The sequence below is a fragment of the Geotrypetes seraphini genome, chromosome 2 (genome assembly GCF_902459505.1).
Source record: "Geotrypetes seraphini chromosome 2, aGeoSer1.1, whole genome shotgun sequence".
Classification (NCBI taxonomy): domain Eukaryota; kingdom Metazoa; phylum Chordata; class Amphibia; order Gymnophiona; family Dermophiidae; genus Geotrypetes; species Geotrypetes seraphini.
In genome coordinates this window covers 506,494,425-506,508,687 of record NC_047085.1, presented here as the reverse complement: position 1 = coordinate 506,508,687, position 14,263 = coordinate 506,494,425, and positions in this window count along the sequence as shown.

Sequence of the window (14,263 nt, the reverse complement as noted above, 5' to 3'; positions counted from 1 at the left end):
GAGTCCCCATAGACTGGAAAACAGCTAACGTCGTTCCACTGCACAAAAAGGGTTGCAGGGCAGAGGCTGCAAACTACAGACCGGTGAGTCTCACATCAATAGTATGCAAACTCATGGAAACACTAATCAAACGTAAATTAGACGCAATCTTGGATGAGGAGAATCTACGGGATCCCAGTCAACACGGATTCACCAAGGGTAGGTCCTGCCAATCCAATCTCATCAGCTTCTTTGACTGGGTAACAAAACAGCTAGACTTGGGAGAATCCGTGGACGTCGTATACCTAGACTTCAGCAAAGCTTTCGATAGTGTCCCTCATCGCAGGCTGTTGAGCAAGATGAAATCAATGGGGCTGGGAGAAACACTAACTACATGGGTCAATGACTGGCTGAGCGGCAGACTTCAGAGGGTGGTAGTTAACGGTACCGTCTCTAAAACATTGGAGGTGACCAGTGGAGTACCGCAGGGCTCAGTCTTGGGCCCACTCCTTTTCAACATATTCATAGGGGACCTAACTCAGGGGCTTCAAGGTAAGATAACGTTATTTGCTGACGACGCCAAACTATGCAATATAGTGAGAGACAGCAATTCACCCGATAGTATGACACAGGACCTACATTTGTTGGAGCTTTGGTCCTCGACCTGGCAGCTGGGCTTCAACGCTAAGAAATGCAAGATCATGCACCTCGGCAGCAGAAATCTGTGCAGAACTTACACGTTGAATGGTGAGACCTTAGCTAGAAGTTCAACAGAATGAGACTTGGGAGTGATCATCAGCGCAGACATGAAAACTGCTGATCATGTGGAGAAGGCTTCATCTAAGGCAAGATAGCTGTTAGGTTGCATCCGCAGGAGTTTCGTCAGCCGGAAGCCTGAAGTCATAATGCCATTATTCAGAACCATGGTGAGACCTCATTTGGAATATTGTGTGCAATTCTGGAGGCCACACTACCGAAAAGATGTGCTGAGAGTAGAGTCGGTGCAACGGATGGCCACCAGGATGGTCTTGGGGTTCAAGGATCTATTGTACGAAGAAAGGCTGAAAAATTTGCAGCTGTACTCACTCGAGGAACGTAGGGAGAGAGGAGACATGATCGAGACGTTTAAGTATATTACCGGCCGTATTGAGATGGAAGAAGAGATTCTCTTTCTCAAAGGACCCTAAGCCACAAGAGGGCATCCGCTCAAACTCAGGGGCGGGAAATTTCATGGCGACACCAGGAAATATTTCTTCACCGAGAGTGGTTGATCCTTGGAACGAGCTCCCGGTGCAGGTGATCGAGGCAAACAGCGTGCAAGAATTTAAGAGCAAATGGAATGCCCATGTGGGATCCCTTAGAGGGTTAAGCCAAGGGAACCTGTCACCAGGAGTGGGATCCCTAGGATAGTAGACTTGGGGGTGGGTCAGTAGAGTGGGCAGACCTGATGGGCTATGGCCTTTATCTGCCGTCATCTTCTATGTTTCTGTGTTTCTATGACATCTTTTCCAGTAAATTAGACATGTGGGTTTTCCAGTAGATTCTAGACATGTAGGTTGTCACTCTGGATTTTTTCTGTGCCCCTCCTCTACTTCACTGGGAGCTCAACTGCCACCTGTAGTTCGTACCCAAGCACCAAGTGCATGAAATAGGAACAATGGGAACATTCACAAGAAACAATTGTTCTGTTCAAATAAGGCAATCTCAAACAGCAACTTTAAAACAGCCAACAGAAGCATCTCAGAAGGAGCTCAGGAATAACCCCTGTATGGAAATTGAACATATATATAGCATTCTTCAAGGCCCAAAGGGATGACTGGCATCCAAGAATCAAACTTGGAGAAGCAGAATGAGACCGTAGGCAAATGCAGGAAGTACAGGGCAGGAGTCTAGCATATTCATCTATCTACTGGAAAAGATATTATCAAGGTAAGGACATGAGACAAGTCTCTTTTATTTGAAAGAAAGCTCTGGAATGAAAGGGCATAGGATGAAGTTACTGACTCAAGAGTAATTTGTATTTGTATTTATTTATTAAATCCCGCCTTTCCCAAGGCAGGTCACAATAGAATATATACACAAACAGAATCAGATTCAGTACAACAAATCGAAAATGAATAAAACATAAGTGATAATGTAAAGCCTCCGAAAATTAGAAAGAGGCTACCAGCGCCTCGCATCAAAAAACTATAAATCAAGTTCCATATTTCATCTTACAGAAGAGGTTGTGGAGACAGAGACCATGCCTGAATTTAAGAAAACGTGGGATAGGCATGTGGGATCTCTTAGAGAGGAAGATAATGGTTACTGTAGATGGGCAGACTGGGTAGATCATTTGGCCTTTATCTGCCATCATGTTTCTATGTTTCTATAATCTCTTTTTCCAGTGCAATGGGCGAGTCTTTCTAAACATGTGAAACATATAAAAGCAGTCCCAAAAAGCTAGGGTGGGCTGACTGCGCCAGCCCCCAAAACTGAGGACCCAAAGACAGAGTTCTGTCTCACTGCCACATCCATTCTAAAATTTGGCAAACTTGTGCAGAGTGGACCAAGTCGTAGCACTACAAAGCTCCTCAGGGGAGACCACTCTAGCTTTGGCCCACAAAGAAGCCACACCCCTGGCAGAATGCACCTTAATAGAAGCAGGAGACCATTTACCGAAAAGAACATAGGCTGATGAAACGGCTTTATGGATCTATCTGGAAATTGTGGCCTTGGAAGCGGGAGCGCCCTCCTTGGCAGAATGAGTCAGTGCCAACAGATGGTCAGAGACCTGTACAATCTTAGTCCACAATATCTGATCTCTAGAGCTGTTTATCACTAGTTCTTAACTTTGCTAATTCTACTCAATCTGTAGCATCTTTTAATCATTGTAAACCGCATAGAACTTCACGGTCCTGCAGTATATAAACTGTTATTATTATTATTATTGCGAGTATCACTTTCAGACCAGATCATGAGACAAACATAATCAAAATTGTTTTTATAACATGTAAATGTATCCTTTACCCAGAGAGATCAGGGTGTGATAATTCTCCCTCATCACCTCCCTGTAAAGCTGCTTCTGCTCTTCATCTAAATACGCCCACTCCTCCTGGGAGAAAGAGACCGCGATGTCCTCAAATGTCACCTGCATCTGAAATAGAAACCAGAAACACACTCAGCATCTTCTACCACAGCACATCCAGAAAGAGGCCTCCCAGGTTTGGTGCTCATTGGGGAGAAGGAAATGTACACACAGTCCCAGAACAGGGTTACATTTCAGGAGATCTCCTAGTGCTGGGGCTCAGAGAGGCGGAGGTGAAGGAGTCTGGGATTGGTTTTCCTGAGTTTTAAATTAAGTTTTCCCTTTAATAAAATGCTGAATTATGTTTAGCTGCAGATCTAACTTATCTCATGTACTAGCCTGCCTGCACTGTGTGTTTTAGCTTGGGCATTTTAGCTTCTTATGGTTATCTCAGCATACACAATATTGTATTCCGCCCTCCTGGACATGTAACAGAAAGACCGCATGGCTTAGATAAATGACCTGGTAGTGTGAGCTTAGGACCAATGATTGTTAAGAAAAGTAACACGTGAAAAGTTTTTTTTTTAGAATTCAGTTGTATAGCCAGAAAAATGAATAAATATCTCTGTAACTTCCTGGTTTTGGCACTCCTGAAGCCAGCTTGGGGCTCAGGGGTCCGCATATGCTGAATAAACCATCTGTGCTTTCTTCAAGTCTCTAAGTTTTGTGGCTGACCAAAGTGACCTTTCAGAGGGAGGTGTTTTTAAGTGTATAATTATACTTCATAGACACATAACAGGCAATCCCATTTCTTTGTGTGTATAATTTGCAGAGCAATGGAAAGCAGTTGCACACAAACCCTCCCCTGTGGGACTCTGATCTCTCTCCTTCCCCTCAGGAGGGTCCCAAAGTGTCTTTCCTCAGCCCCAGGTCTGCTCAGGGTCCCAGGTCAGAAGTTGGGGGGGGTCTCCCCCACCTGGGTAGAAGCTCCTGCAGGCATTTTCCTCTCTGTTTCTCTAGTTTGCAGGATTAGAAATGAACGTGGGGCTCTTTCTCTGGCCTAGGGTTTGTCTCCTACAGGTCAGAAGAAGGAACAAAGGGACAGGAAGTGAGATTTGGAGCTCTGAGGTAGAGAATGACACGGTGACAAAATTCATCACCGTTCCCGTCCCTGCGGATAACCGCGGGAAATAATCCCATGTCATTTTCTAGTGTCTATTTCAACCTCAGTCCTTCTGCACCAGCATTCTTCAAAGGAAAGCTTGAGGGTCAGTGGTTGTGGCCATTCATGCTCTGATTCTTCTCTCTCTCCTTAAACAATGACATGAAGATGGTTTCCCGTGGTTATCCGCGGGGACGGGAACGGTGATGAATTTTGTCACCGTGTCATTCTCTACTCTGAGGCTCGTTTCCCGTCAAACGTATGACATCACAAAGGAGGAGGCGGTGCTTAAGAAATTCTTCTTCCTGGAGCCGCTCAGCGTCCCCGTCTGGTTGATCAGGGGGCGGGACCGGGAGGTTGCGCTCACCAATCATTAGGCGCGTGGTCAGCGTGGCTTCTAGCCCCGCCCCCTCTGAGGCCGCCACCCTCTTTTGCTTTGTCGGATTCGGTCTCCATCCGGGTCTTGGAAGGTGCGTCTGCGCTAGTCGGAGGGAGGCGGCGCTATCAGACTGGGGACGCCGGGCCCCAGGCAGAATCTCGCGCTGCTTGAGGGCCGAGAGAGGAAGAGCTTCTCCCTGGCGACTGCTATTTGTCCTTTCTATAGCGCTGTACATGTTCACGTGCAATAGACAGTCCCTGCTCCGAAAAGCTTACGATCTAATTCAGGGTTGGGGAGGTTCTAGGGATCTGACAGCTCTTCCTCTCTCAGTCCTTGCAAGCGCTAGAGTCTCCCTCTGCTTTGGGCTGAATCTCACGCTCTTCAACATAAAGAGAAACCCAAAGAAATTAAATGGCAGATATAAATGAATGGCGGTGGGGGAGGGGAACCCAGCGTACTTGCGTGCCTTCTCGTGCCCACTGAACAATTACTTCTTCCCCGCCCCAGGCTTATTCTGACCAATGAATGCCAGAAGGAGCTGAAACCCCTCCCTCCACACAGTGCTAGTGGGCGGAGCCTTCTACTACCCTTCCGCAGCAATAGTCTGACCAATCAACTCTAAAAAAAGGAGTGGAGCCGAGAGACTAGACCGCGTGTCTGAATTAAGCGCGAAGCGCCGCTTTCCCTTTGTGATGTCATCAGCGTACGTCCAACGGGAAACGAGCCGCAGAGCTCCAAATCTCATTTCCTGTGTTACCTGTTCCATCTTCCGACGCTGCCTGAGCAAGAGCCCCCCCCACACACACACAGACACACATTCATTTCTAATCCTGGAAAGTACAAAAGCAGAGAGGAAAATGCCCGAGGGAGCTTCTGCCCAGGTAGGAGAGTCCCCCAGCTTCTTCCTTCTTGTTACAACACTGCTGCAGCTTTCTGACCTGGGATAGTGCAGAGTCAGGACCCTGAGCAGACCTGGACTGAGGAAAGACACTTTGGGACCCTCCTGAGGGGAAGGAGAGAGATCAGAGTCTCACAAGGGGAGATTGTGGGATGTGACTGCTTCCTTTTGCTATAGTCCTGCTCTGGGACTGTGAATTATGTGTCTGCAAATTATATACACACAGAAATCTTTCCCTCTGCCCTGCTGAGTCCAGCTTTGAGAAGTGCTCTGGGACTGAGTGTTATGTGGTTGCGAATTATATACACCCAAAAGCAATTCCCTTTACCTCATGAATCCCAGCACTGGGAGATCTCCTGAAATATAACTCTCTCCTGGGATTGTGTGTTGGTCACTGCAAATGATGTACTTACCAGTACATTTTCCTTCTCTCCAATGAGCACCAACCCTGGGAGGCTTCTTTATGGAAGTGTTGCTGCAGAAGATGCTGAGTGTGATTCTGGTTTATATTTTAGATGCAGGTGACATTTGAGGACATCAGGGTCTCTTTAATTCATTGTACGTATAGTTTCTCTTTATTGTATTTACAGTTTCTTATATTGTAAACCGCCTAGAAGTCGCAAGATAGCTGGCGGTATATAAAAATAAAGTTATTATTATTATTATTATTTCACCCAGGAGGAGTGGAAGTATTTAAATGAAGAGCAGAAGAAGCTCTATAGAGAGGTGATGAAAGAGAATTATCAGACCCTGATCTATCTGGGTAAGGGATAAATTTACATGTTTATTAGGACATTTTTGATCGTTTGTCTCAAATGATTTGGTGAGAAAGTGAGTAAGTACTGCAGTGATCACTTGATATCCTCTCAGGAGTGCACATGTGGGGTTCTGTATTAGGGACTGATGGCTGAGGCCTGCAGCTTCTACCATGAGATTACTGAGAATGTATTATAATAATAATTTTATTCTTATATACCGCCATACCGGAAAAAGTTCTAGGCGGTTTACAACAAGGTGAGCTAATACATGGGATATAGATAAAATACAAACCACATTTCTTGAGGATGGGAGGGCCAAAATAGGGCTCTGTAGAATCAAGGTTTTTGTCTGTTCCATTAAGTTGATAGGAAATTTTATTGTGCACTTTTTAAATTGTTTCTTGAGGAGGTCCTGCCTACCTTAACACTTGTATTCATTTAGCACCAAGAAAGTACATATCTGTACAAATCACGTTAGGATACAATGAAACTTGATGGCAGATAAAGGCCAAATGTCCTATCCAGTCTGCTGATCCGCAGTCACCATTATCTCTTCCTCTCTCTAAGAGATCCACACGTGCCTATCCCAGGCTTTCTTGAATTCAGACACAGTCTCTATCTCCACCACTTTTTCCAGAAGATTGTTCCACGCATCTACCACCCTTTCTGTAAAAAAGTATTTCCTTATACAGTGGTGCCTCGCATAACGAACGCCTCGCACAGCGAACGCTGCGCACAACGAACTTCATGTCTTGCTTCCCACAACGAACTTCGTTTCACACAACGAAGTCGCCCGAGCTGCATCCTTCCGCGCAGGCACCGCGCTTAACTGCCCTTTCTCCGCCTGGCTCCCTGTGCAGTGGCGGACCGTCGGCTCGCAGGGGCCCGGCGCCTACTGCTGATGCGTTGGGGGGGGGGGCGGAGCTACTCTCGCCGCTTCCCCATGACGGGAAGGGTGAGCGCTCAGAAGAAGAAATGTTTTATGTAAAAGCAGCACAAACTCGGGGGAAAACGGCAAATGCTGGGACTGTGAGCTGCCCCGCCAGTAGAGCAGAGATCTGCCTTGCAGAAACAACTGCCCTCTGACCGGCCTTTATCGCTTCCCACACCGGAAACAACTTTTAACCACCTCTGCTGCCATGTTACTGCACCGAAAAAGAGAAAAAACTAACACCACAGAACATGAAAACCACCGGGCCAACCAAAAATAAGCCAAGAAAAAAAAAATGAACAGTTAAGTCCCAGTTTTTGCCGCTGAGACTCTGCCCTCTCTCACTGTAAAATTAGACTCTACTTAGTCTGTCTTTAAATTTAAAAAATGTGTGTTGTTTTAAAAAACAATTATGTTTTTAGATGTATCTAAATAAAAATAATAACCAAAAATTTATCTTTTTTTATGTCATCTTAGCATATTTTATGCTGCAGAACGAATTATTTTTTTTTACATGTATTGTTATGGGAAAACGCGTTTCACATAACGAACGTTTCACATAACAAACTTGCTCCTGGAACCAATTAAGTTCGTTGTGTGAGGCACCACTGTATTACTCCTGAGCCTATCACTTTTTAATTTCATCCTATGCCCTCTCATTTCAGAGATTCCTTTCAAATGAAAGACTCGACTCATGCACATTTACATCTCATAGGTATTTAAACGTCTTCATCATATCTCCTCTCTCCCGCCTTTCCTCCAAAGTATACAGATTGAGATCTTTAAGTCTGTCCCCATACGCCTTATGACAAAGATCACACACCATTTTAGTAGCCTTCCTCTGGACTACCCCAGCCTTTTTATATCTTTTTGAAGGTATGGCCTCCAGAATTGCACACAATATTCTAAATGAGGTCTCACCAAAGTCGTATACAGGGGCATCAATACCTCCTTTATGCTACTGGCCGTACCTCTCCATATGCACCCTAGCACCCTTCTAGCTTTCGCTGTCACCTTTTCAACCTCTTTGGCCACATTAAGATCATACAATCACATCCGAGTCCCACTCTTCTGTCGTGCACATAAGTTCTTCACCCCCTAAACTGTATCGTTCCCTTGGGTTTTGGAGCCCAAATGCATGACCTTGCATTTCTTAGCATGAAATTTTAGCTGCCAAATTTCAGACCATTCTAAAAGCTTCGCCAGGTCTTTCTTCATGATATTTACACTGTCCTTAGTGTCTACTCTATTACAGATTTTGGTATCATCCGCAAAGAGGCAAATCTTACCCGACAGCCCTTCAGCAATATTGTTTATAAAAAATGTTAAAAAGAACAAGCCCAATAACAGAACTTTGAGGCACACCACGGGTAACATCCCTTTTCCTCAGAGTGCTCTCCATTGATCAATACCCTCTGTCACTTTCCACTGAACCAGTTCTTGATCTATCCCGAGGGCACTCAGTTTATTTATTAGACGTCTGTGTGGAACACTGTCAAAGGCTGCTACAATGTAAATACATCACATCTAGCGCACTCTCTCAATCTAATTCCCTGGTCACCCAGTCAAAGAAATTGATCAGATTTGTCTGACAAGACCTACCGATAATGAATCCATGTTGGCTCCGGTCCTTTAATCCAGAAACTTCACTATTCTGTTTTAAAAGCATTTCCATTAATTTGCTTACCACAGAAGTCAGACTTACCAGCCTATAATTTCCTACTTCTTCCTTACTTCTACTTTTGTGGAGAGGGACCACATCCACCCTTCTCCAGTTATCCGGTACCACTCCTGACTCTAAAGGCTCACTGAAAAGGTCAGTCAGCGAAGCCGCCAGAACTTCCCTAAGTTCCTTCAGCACCCTCAGATTTACACCATCTAGCCCCATCGCTTTGTCTACCTTTATTTTAGCTAGCTCCTCACGAACACATCCCTCTGAAAATTATTAGGATCTACCACTCCTCCATCCCTATTTATGTTTGTCCTACTCCCTACTACTACTATCCATTCAGTCGTGTCTGACCCTTGGATATTCTGTAGGCCAGTCCTTGTCCTGCATCCCTATTTTCCATGGCTTCTTTCAATTGCTTGATGTTTATTTTGTGTCATTCTTGATGGTATCTAGTCAACTGGCCTTTGTTCTCCCCTGCTTTCTTTTACCATTGACCATTTCAAATAGCACTTCCTTTTCTACTGAATTCACCCTCATCACATGTCTAAAATAGGTCAGTTTCAGGTTTATATGATCAAGAACATCTTTTTTTTAATTTCTTTCTTTATTCATTTTATGTCTTACAACAAGTGTACAATAAATATCGAACAAATATATTACAATACCACTTGAAAATCTACAGTATCATAAAACAAGAAGATTTAACCCCCACCCCCTCCCAAATTCAAATACAACTATATTATATCTCAAGAAAATAATATCTTATGTTATTCATATATATATTCTTAATGGAAAACCAAGAATCCCCCCATCCCAAATCCACATGTGTAATAAAATTGGGAAAAGTGTAAATTATTCATTATAATAATTTAATAATGGTCCCCACACATCCTTAAATTTATTATAATAACCTTTTTGCACTGCAAACGCTCTTTCCATTTTATATACATGACAAACTGAATTCCACCAGAAAAAATAATTCAGCCTTTTACAATCCTTCTAATTATATGTTATTTGTTGGATGGCAACTCCTGTCAATATCATCAAAAGCTTGTTATTATTAGCAGATATTTGACTTTTAGCTTTCTGGACATGCCAAATATAATTGTGTCATATGACAACGCTATATGATTTTCTAACAAGCAATTTATTTGATCCCAAATAGACTGCCAAAAAGCCTTAATGAATGGACAATAAAACAATAAATGATCTAAAGTTCCAGCTTCGAGATGACAATGCCAACATCTATTAGACTTAGAGCAATCCAATTTTTGTAAACGAACAGGGGTCCAGAGTGCTCTATGCAACAGGAAAAACTATGTTTGCCTCATAGACGCAGACATTGTACATTTCATCCTCCAAGACCAAATACATGTCCAATGAGATGCATTAATTTGATGCTTAATCTCAATGCTCCAAATATCTCTAAGTCCAGTTTTTGGATTCTTATTTAAATAGTCAAAAATAATTTATACCACTGTGCAGCCTGGTGTCCCAGGAAATCTGCCTGAAAGCATAAGAAATCTAAACTAAATTGATTATTAAGATATTTCCATTCAGGGAACCCTGCCTGAATAGCCTGCTTCAGTTGTAACCACTTATAACTTTGTTTTTTATCAAGGCCAAATTTCAGTTGCAACTTAATTGCGCATCAGATTCTTTTACGGAGATTACCGGTATTGGGCATTAGAGGTACTGTATTACAGTGGTTTGCATCCTATTTATTAGGGAGAATGTTTTGTGTGGAGTTGGAATGGGCACTGGTGACCTGTGGAGTACCTCAGGGATCGGCATTATCGGCTATATTGTTTAATATTTATCTGCTCCCATTAGAAACATAGAAACATAGAAGATGACGGCAGAAAAGGGCCATAGCCCATCAAGTCTGCCCACTCCATTAACCCTCCCCTAACCACTCCTAAGGGGTCGCTTACAGGTGGTATCACCTCTATACTGCCCTCGTAAAGATCCGACGTGGGTATCCCATTTATTCTTAAAATCTTGTATGCTGCTGGCTGCGATCACCTGCTCTGGGAGTTTGTTCCAATGGTCTACCACTCTTTCTGTGAAGAAGTACTTCCTGGTATCCCCATGAAATTTCCCGCCCCTGATTCTCAGCGGATGTCCTCTTGTGGCTGACGGACCCTTGAAAGAGAAAATGTTGTCTTCCACCTCTATGCGGCCAGTGATGTACTTAAATGTCTCAATCATGTCTCCCCTCTCCCTATGCTCTTCGAGAGAGTATAGCCGCAATCTGTGCAGCCTGTCCTCGTATGAGAAATCCTTAAGCCCCAAGATCATCCTAGTGGCCATGCGCTGAACCGACTCAACTCTCAGTACGTCCTTACGGTAGTGAGGCCTCCAGAATTGCACACAGTACTCCAGATGAGGTCTCACCATGGCTCTGTACAATGGCATTATGACCTCCGGCTTCCGGCTAACAAAGCTTCTACGGATACAACCCAGCATTTGTCTAGCCTTGGATGTAGCCTTTTCCACTTGGATGGCGCAGGGGTAGTCGGTTCCGGTCTTCAGGAGCCACAGGCAGGTCAGGTTTTCAGGATATCCACAATAAATATAGAAACATGACGGCAGATAAAGGCTAAATGGCCCATCTAGTCTGCCCATCTGCAGTAACCATTATCTCCTCCTCTCCCTATTGGCTAAGCTCTTAACATTTGCATCTCCTCTTCCTATAGGCTAAGGCTCTGTGCACCTGCATTGTGAGGTCAAAGAGCTGCCCATCCGCAGTAACCATTATCTCTCTCCAAGAGATCCCATGTGCCTATCCCAGGCCCTCTTGAATTCAGACACAGTCTCTGTCTTCACCACCTCTCCGGGAGACTGCTCCATGCATCTACCAACCTTTCCGTAAAAGAGTATTTCCTCAGATTACTCCGGAGCCTATCAACTCTTAACTTCATCCTATGTCTTCTCATTCCAGAGCTTCCTTTCAATTGAAAGAGACTCGACTCATGTGCATTTACATCACGTAGGTATTTAAACCGTCTCTATCATATTTCCCCTCTCACGCCTTTCCTCCAAAGTATACAGATTGAGATCTTTGTCTGTCCCCATACACCGCTGCTGCACTCTCCCTCTCGTTCCGAAACCTGCACAGACTCCGACCCCCGTCCCCGCCTTCCCGACTGACCCTCGCCCCCTAAAGCAGGAGCGGCAGTGAACGGCCAGCAAGGGTGAGGAGGGTTGGTCACCGAATCGGCCAGGCCGATTTTTTTACATAACAAATCGATTCACCTGATTCAAATCGGTAATCGGGCAGTACTAGTCTAGATTCTACTCTAAGGTAGTCCTTCATCACAGGGATTACTGTATGTGAGTTAAATTCCTCCCCTCACTCCACCCACAGGAGATTTCTGACCAATCAGTGCATTCTACTCCCTTCTCCACCCCTGCCTGAGAGTGAGAGTTGAAACTACAGAGTGAATGGTGGGAAATGTAATCCCGTCACTGCTTCCATTTACCACAGGGTTCATTGTTTGAGTGTCCTTACTTAGACAGATTACTCTGGGTTTCACAGTGCATGCTGGAAGCATCTCTCTTTTTCTCTTCATTCCCATGAATGTCTGTACTAGAGAGTTGCACGGGGACAGAAATCCAAACTGTCCTCGCCAAAGTCCCACCCGTCTCCGCGAGGAATCCCCTCCGTCCCTGCCCGTCCCCGCGAGGAATCCCCTCCGTCCCTGCCCGTCCCCGCGAGGAATCTCTTACATACCCGCCCGTCCCTATAAACTACAGAAATAGTTATTTCATTTAATTATTCTACTGAATTAAAGGCTCTGGTAGAAACCCATTTAAAAATAAGCAAAAAGACTTTATTAATTTGGAAATATTAATTGGGAAGAATACATACTTTGTAAACGGCTTTCTACCAGAGCCTCTAATGTTTATAAATTTTTATCAACACAACTAATATACTACTTTATCCTGAAGCAAAAAAAAAAAAAAGAATTTTTTTCCTACCTTTGTTGCCTGGTTTCTGCTTTCCTCATGTTCTCATTCAATTCCTTCCATCCACTGTCTCTCTTCTCTCTGCGTCTTCCATTTGCTCTGTTACTGTGCCTCTCCCTTTCTCCCCCCCTCCCAAATTGGTCTGGCACCCATCTTCTTCCCTCCGCTCCCCCCATAGTCTGGCATCTCTGTCTTCTTCCCTGCCAGCGTCTTTCCCCACTCTCTCTTCCCCATTTCCTTTCAGCGTCCTTCTCCCCTCCATCTTCCCCATGTCCTGACAGCATCCTTCTCCCCCTCTGTCTTCCACATGTGCTTTCAGTGTCCTTCTCCCCCCTGTCTTCCCCATGTCCTTTCAGCGTCCTTCTCCCCCTCTATCTTCCCCATGTCCTTTCAGTATCCTTCTCTCCCTGTCTTCCCCATGTGCTTTCAGCGTCCTTCTCCCCCCCCATCTTCTCCATGTCCTTTCAGCGTCCTTCTCCACCCCTTTGTCTTCCCCAGTGCTTTCAGCGTCCTTCTCCCCCCTCTGTTTTACCCATTTCCCTTAAGCGTCATTTCTTCTCCACTCCACCTTTCCTCCCTTTCTCCCTCTCTGCCCCTTACCTTTTTGGCGCTTCCCCACCCGACCGACAACAGAACAGGCCTGGTCCAACAAACCTTCCTCCCTGTAGCCGCGAATCTAAATTACCTTCTTACAGCAGCTGGAGTATTGAAGCTGCTGTAAGAAGGTAATTTAGATTCACGGCTACAGGGCAGGGAGGTTTGTCGGCCGGGCCTGTTGTCGGTCAGTCAGGGGAAGCGCCACAAAGGTAAGGGGACCTGACCGTCTGTGCACACTCCCCCCTATGGCTGCACCCAGGGCAGGCCCCCCCCTCCCTTTGGTACGCCATTGCCTTCTCCCTACCTGCCCTGCCGCACACAGCCGACCGGAAGTCTTCCCGATGTCAGCGCTGACGTCAGAGGAAGGGCGGGCTTTGCTTAAGCCCTCCCTCCGACGTCAGCGCTGACATCGGGAAGACTTCCGTTCGGCTGTGTGCTGCGGCAGGGCAGGTAAGGAGGAGACTAGCCTCGCGGCTCAAGTGCCATCCAACCCCGCAGAAACCTCGCGACCCTTGGAGACGTCCCCACGGGATCCCCGTGACCCTAGGGGGCGTCCCCACGGGATCCCCTTGACCCTAGGGGACGTCCCCACGGGATCCCCGTGACCCAAAGGGGGAACCCGCGGGATTCCCATCGTCCCCGTTCAGCTCTCTAGTCTGTACAGCACCTCTCTTCTCCCACCCCTCCCCTCCCACGCTGCATACCCACACATTCCTAGAACCCTGACCAGGGGACTTGCAATGAAGCTACTAAGTAGATAAACACACTGGAGAAAATATTTCTTCACACAATGATGTAATTAAGCCCTGGAATTCATTGCCAGAAAATGTGACCAAAGCAGTTAGCTTAGCAGAGTTTAATAAAGTCCAGAAGCCATTATTAAGATGGATTTGGGGAAATCTATTGCT